We start from the raw sequence: 6540 nt of genomic DNA on the forward strand, positions 1-6540 counted from the left end.
TTATCCATATGCCACCATAGAGACCTCGTTCCAGAAATTCTTAATGGTTTAAAAAGCTTTGGCGTCAAAGAATATCTAAATAGCCGTCACTTTCGAACCCTAGTTTCATCCTTGAATTCTACACTGGTTGATCAGATTCTCCAAAACTTGAGAGGGAACGATGCCTATCTGCATTGGTTTTCTTCAATTGTTTGAGAAGTGAGTACAACTTTCAGCATTCTCGGATTTCCTAGTTTGTTATTTGTCATGTTTTGGCAAGACAAAGGCGTTTGAAGGAGTTGCGTCGGCTTTTAAGGTGGATGCTGGAGGAAGAAGGTATATTCTTTTGCTTTTGTTTTTTAGTGTTAAAAATGATTTTTTTTTTTTTTTGTCGTATCGGTGTAGTTTGCTTGCTTTTCACGTTGAATCTTATTTTTGGTGAAACCCATATAGTCTCTATAATCAAATTGCTAGCGGTAGTAGAATTTTTTTCTTGATCAGAAAGCTGCAGTAGGATATTTTTTTTTTTGTCGTATCGTTGTAGTTTGCTTGTTTTTTCACGTTGAATCTTATTTTTGGTGAAACCCATATAGTCTATATAATCAGATTGCTAGCTTTAGTAGATTTTTTTTTTTATCAGAAAGTTGCAGTAGAATATTCATCACAGTCATGTATTGGTTTGCTATTATTTAATATAGGATGCGATTCGGCGCCTTCTCTCTGTGAGCTTCTGAGTAATAATTTCAGGGGCTGGGATTCCACTAGTCTGGTATGGGATGTGTTGGCTGATGGTTATTCAAGATGTGAGATGATTAACGATGCACTCATTGTTCTCGGTAAGATGAAGAACTTGAACTTTAGAGTTTCAACATCAACCTATAACAGTTTGATGTACAACCTGAAGCACACAGATATCGTATGGGACATGGAAATCATATGAGATATATACCATAAAATCAATGCCAGTGAGGTGCCTCAGAATGAATATACCTATGCCATATTTATAGATGGTCTATGCAAGCATTTGAGATTACGAGATGCAGTGAAGTTATTTTGGGAGACTAAGGAAAAGGAATCTAGACCTTATATTGTCTCTCTGAATACCCTCATGTCAGGGTTCTGTAAACTGGGTTTTGTAGATTTTTCCAAGTCATTTCTTTGCATGATGCTAAAGTATGGAGTGGGTCCTGATGCATACAGTTATAGTATTCTTATTCATGGGCTATGTGTTGCATGATCAGTGGAGGAAGCTTTGGAGTTCTCTGAGGACATGGTATTGAGCCTGATGTAGTAACCTATAATATTCTTGTTAATGGATTCCGTTTACTTGGTGAAATGACTGGGGCTCAGATGGTCATTCAGAAGATGCTACACAAAGGGCTAAACCCAGATATTGTTACATACACAATACTGATCTGTGGACACTGCCAGATAGGCAGTGTTGAGGAAGGCTTGAAGTTGCGGGAAGAGATGGTTTCAAGGGGTCTCCAGTTAAATAGCATTACATACAGTGTTCTTCTTAGTTGTCTTTGTAAAAAAGGACAGGTTGATGAGGCCATAAAACTTCTTTATGAAATGGAAGCTACTGGACTTGAGCCAGATGTTATTACTTATTCAATTTTAATCCATGGTTTCTGCAAGAAAGGGGACATAGGGAAGGCCATTCAGTTGTGTTGAGAAATGAGATTGAAGAACATGATTGCCAACTCCTTTGCTCATGGTGCTATTCTATCTGGCCTGTGCCAGAAGGGATTGATATCAGAGGCAAGAATACATTTCGAAGGGACAAATAATCACATACCGTGGGACCAACAAGCATTATATGACCATATTTTTTAATTTCTATCATTTTTTGAATTTATAAAGATCTTATATGTAAGCAGGGATGTTGTTTTGCCAGTCCATGAATTAGCAAGGAGGACTCGGCATATGAACTCTTTTGTAAATAGTTATACCAGCTCTGTAAACTTAATTCATTTTTTTGTGGAACCATGTAAAGGGATCCAAATGCTTTCTTAACCTTCCCCTTTAATGAAGTCTAGTTGATCTTTGAGGAAAAAAAATGATTGCATAAAAAAAGGCTCATTGACGTTATTCACATTTTTATTTTGACCTTTTGTGAAACTCAACAACCCCCCCCCCCCCCCCCGCACGAGCTAGCTACAACCATGGCCATCAAACCACTGTCCAAAAGGTATATCAGAATACCTTTATCATTGATGTCACACATCTGCACTTTTAGAATTTTAGAATCTTCAATCCATTTGGCATCACCTCCATTTAATCTGTTAGCATGTGCTTTCTTCAGGGCTAATTGCTACTCAACAATTTTGCTTTGTATTGTTTTTTTTTTTGAACTTCAAAAAGGCGATTAGGGCTCTAATGGTAATTGATAAAGTCAATGGGAATTGATCAATTAGTCATTGTAATCAATACTAAAACCAATGGCTAATTTGACTACTTTTCTGTGCAAAGGAGATTTTATGAACAAAGTTATAACAAAAGCATTGTCTTTACTCTGGACTTCAAATCTAAAACTTGTATCAAGAATAAAGAGGCCGGCACTTACCAAACAATGATTCTGATGTAGTTGTATAAACTGTTTGGACCCTAGGAAGTTGCTTACCTAAGTGTTGCATAAACATTCAAAATTCACTTTAGTGTTCATAGGAACTGAGATAGTGGCTAAGAAAGAATGATATGGTTTAGACTTTGAAGCCATAGTTGCAGTTTTAGTGTCTTCCTTAGCTAAAGCTTCATAAGAACTACTCATTGCAATATGGAATTGAAATTTGGGTACTTTCATCATAGAAATGTGCTTCCCTTCACCAATGCTCTTTTGGCCTTTGAGGTTGCAGCAGTGTGGCTCTGAAATGCTGATAATATGGGAAAATTTTAAAAATTGAAGCGCTTTTGAATTTCAAACAACGAATTTAGAGCTGCATGGGTTCTTGGGTCATCACCATGTTAGTTTTGCCAAGTGACGCTGGTGCAACCTCTTATTTCTTTCTTTCTCAGTTATCACATCAAAGAGAGTTCTAAATGTGGATATTACACATCTAATAGATGGGCAAGAATTATTTGTAGAGAAAGAGATGAACAAGGATCATGGCATATATTTAAAAATTGAAATATTGAATTAAGTTGTTCCATTATCTTTTAGAGTTGGAAAAACAATAATAATACATGACCATTACTTTTAAGCCAATAAAAGCGCAAATTGATTGATATGAACTCTCAAATTGTGCTTGTACTTTACTCTTAATCTATTTAGTCTGTAAAAGAAAAGAAACTATTTATGGTGGGCATGACCTCAAGCAGATGTATACAGAGGAACTTGTGGAGTCTGTGTTCTACATATTGCTCTCCTTCCATAATCAAGTGTGGGCGAGTATGGATTCAACTAGTTATCTGTTGGGTGAGACATCAGTTCCCGTGTTTATTCAACCTAGGAGAATAAAACAAATGCAAAGAGAAATAGGGTAGTATGGACGTGACAGGGGAAACAAGGATGTAGCTTTGTTTTCTCGGCAACGGAGTTCAAGAGGAAGCTTGCAGTCATTGATGACATTTATAATGGCAGAGAGACGACAGACGAGCTTTTTCTTTTTGGGCTTGGACAAGCCGATGAAGACTCGATTGGGTTTTCTGGCTGATCTAGTGAGGAAGACACATATCTAAGTCTGAGTCTGGCCTGACCAATGGGAGGGAATAACGCAAAGACTTGCCTTGATCTCGGCAGAAGCACTGGCGTCAATGCTGTTGCCGCACGAGTGGTTAGTGACGTTTTCCATTTGGGCCAGTAACAAAAGGGTAAAATTAGTATTTAAAAAATTATGCATTAGTTAACGTTTTCTGTGTAGGTGAGTGACAGAAGCTAGGGAAGTTTTTGTCGAGTTTCTTAAAAGTTCAGGGAGGTATTTGTTATAATGAAATTATAGGGGAGATTTTTATGATTGCCAGAAACTTTAGGAAAAGTTTTTGTATGTTTCCTTTGATCCACAAGACACTACTCCGTCTTTAAATTAGGAACATCTCCCCCTTTAGGAGACATGTCTAATGGAAATCGGATTTAGTCCTCACAAGACTATATTCACACCCTTTGTATAATCCCTTGTAGTTTTATATTGGGAATGCAGGGCTACAAGACTGTCAATACGAACTGTCCCAATGACATGTCTAATGGAAATCAGATTTGGTCCTCGCAAGACTATGCTCACACCGTTTATATAGTCCCTTATAGTTTTATATTGGGAATGCAGAGCTACAAGAGTAACAAGACTGTGAACACGAACTATCCCAATGGGCTGATGTAACCCTGACGTAACAGTTATAAGAGTAATAATATGATAACCAATTTGGAGCTGAGATATCAAAGGCAGGGATGTATGAGCGTTGCTGGAGTTGTGAACCATTACACATTCATACTCTTAGTGGTAAGGTTAAAACGAATTCAGATTAGTGGACTGTGGATCCAATGAAAGGTTTTACGCTAGTAATAAATTCATGGGCTCCATTGTGAAAGGTGTGGGTCTTTGATTCCAAAAATCAATAGTATCGGTTCCATTTAAAAAATAGGGGTTTTACCGTTCAGTCCACCTCTGAAATTTTAGCTCTATCATACAATTGGGGCTAGGTGCCAGTTTGGAATTGATGCCAATTTACAGGCACGTATGGGTGTTATAAGTGGAGGTGATCATAAATTTGAATTGTTGTAGGTCTGCAGTTCAAATCTGAATTCTGAGCTGGGGTGCAGTCTAAAAGTCCCTAAACAATAAGCCTTGGATGAGCACCCCTAAATATCTTTGTGCCTGTTTGACAAGTTTTTTCCAGAAGATCTGTTATAAGATCTGATAGTTAAAAGACGTGATAAGCTTTTGGAAATAGATCTTAGAAGACCAAAAACTGTTTGGTTGAAATATTTTTCATATATCTCATGAAAGATCATAAAAGCTAGAAGACCGTTTGGTAATGTGATAAAAATATGTATTATATATATATATATATATAAGAATGTCTTGTGTATGGGCCAACGAACCTTTCATTTAACACATGAGACTCACATGCATTTTCTAAGGTGGACCCCACATACCATTGGTGGACATGTATGTGGGGCCCACATACAATTTTCATGGTGGGCCCCACATACCATTGGTGGGCATGCATGTGGGGTCCATGTGTGGATATGTATGTGGAGCCCACATACATTTTATAAGGTGGATTCGACATACCATTGGTGGACATGCATGTGGGGTCTATGTGTGGACATGTATATGGGGCCCACATGCATTTTACAAGGTGGGCCCCACATACCATTAGTGGATATGCATGTAGGGTCCATGTATAGGGCTCATATACATTTTACAAGGTGGGCCTCATATACCATTAGTGGACATGCATGTGGAGTCCATGTGTGGACATGTATGTGGGGCCCATATACATTTTTCAAAGTGACCCCACATAATACTTAATGTGGGCCCGCATACATTTTTTATGGTGGGCCCCACATACCATTGGTAGGTACCACTTACACATTTAAATAGATTTTTTGTAAAAAGATAACCCGTTTTCTCCCAAGCGTGTGTATCTTGCCACACGTTCGAAGAAGATGGGAGGCGCTAAAAGATTGTAAAAGTTTCATTTGACGCTTCCTAAAGAAACCCAAATTAGGGCTGTTGGCATCTTTTATGGGTTAGAGCTTTTTCTCAATAGATCTTTCTATTGCCAAACGGAAAAAGTCCAGAATTCAGGCTTTCGAGCTTCTAAATGCGCGAAACCCACGTGGAAAGATTTGCCAATCGCGGCTTTATCTTTGGTTAATCGTCCAAATCAGTACTTGGCCTAACAGGCAATGGTGAAATTTCTTTTGTACATGCGCGAGACAGTGCAAGCTGGGTTGGCAATCTGATCATCACCTTACTCTGCTTCTGATCAATTAAGGAATTTAGTTGGGCATGGAAAAGATCCACCTACCTACCCAAAGATCCTGAGGCCTTGCAAGGCTGCTGGAACGAACTGAGCAGTTCAAAAGGATCGATATAGTTATCTCTGTTCAACTTTATTGATATCAGATTAAATAAACCGTTGATTCGAATCAAAGATGGTTTCGATGATTGCATTGCTGCAGATGATTCAGGTGTAGCCAGGCATTGTGTCGTTGACGACGCCATTAATGAAGAGATGCATACGGAGATGCCTTGAGAGATTAAGAGAGAGAAAACGGTAGCCTGAGCGAGCTTGATACCACAAATGATTGGAGAGTAATTCAGAGTCTGAATGTCATTGGATGTGTTGTCGGTGCGAGTATTTATATACAGATTGTGTTGATTACAGAATTTGTAAACAACAAGACAAAAACCGACTAATTAATTAATGACATTTTTTGCATGGTTATGCATCAGTCTTGACTTGACTTGTAACTGCTGGAGCTTGTATTGGTTGAATTCATTTAATGGTCCAACAACATAGTTAATTACCCATAACAAGTGAAAACTACCTTCTCTTTGTCTTAATCTGAGCATATCGATTCATATATACCTGTAACTCCCAGCTTGTCCCAGG

The 6540-nt window shown here is 38.2% G+C and overlaps 1 pseudogene; it reads left to right on the forward strand.

Annotated features, from left to right (window-relative positions):
• The first annotated feature begins 284 nt into the window (after positions 1–284).
• On the forward strand, positions 285–1818 carry LOC104603213 (uncharacterized; annotated as a pseudogene).
• Positions 1819–6540: the final 4722 nt, after the last annotated feature.

The sequence above is a fragment of the Nelumbo nucifera genome, chromosome 3 (assembly GCF_055504915.1).
Source record: "Nelumbo nucifera cultivar China Antique chromosome 3, China Antique-T2T, whole genome shotgun sequence".
Taxonomy (NCBI): Eukaryota; Viridiplantae; Streptophyta; class Magnoliopsida; order Proteales; family Nelumbonaceae; genus Nelumbo; species Nelumbo nucifera.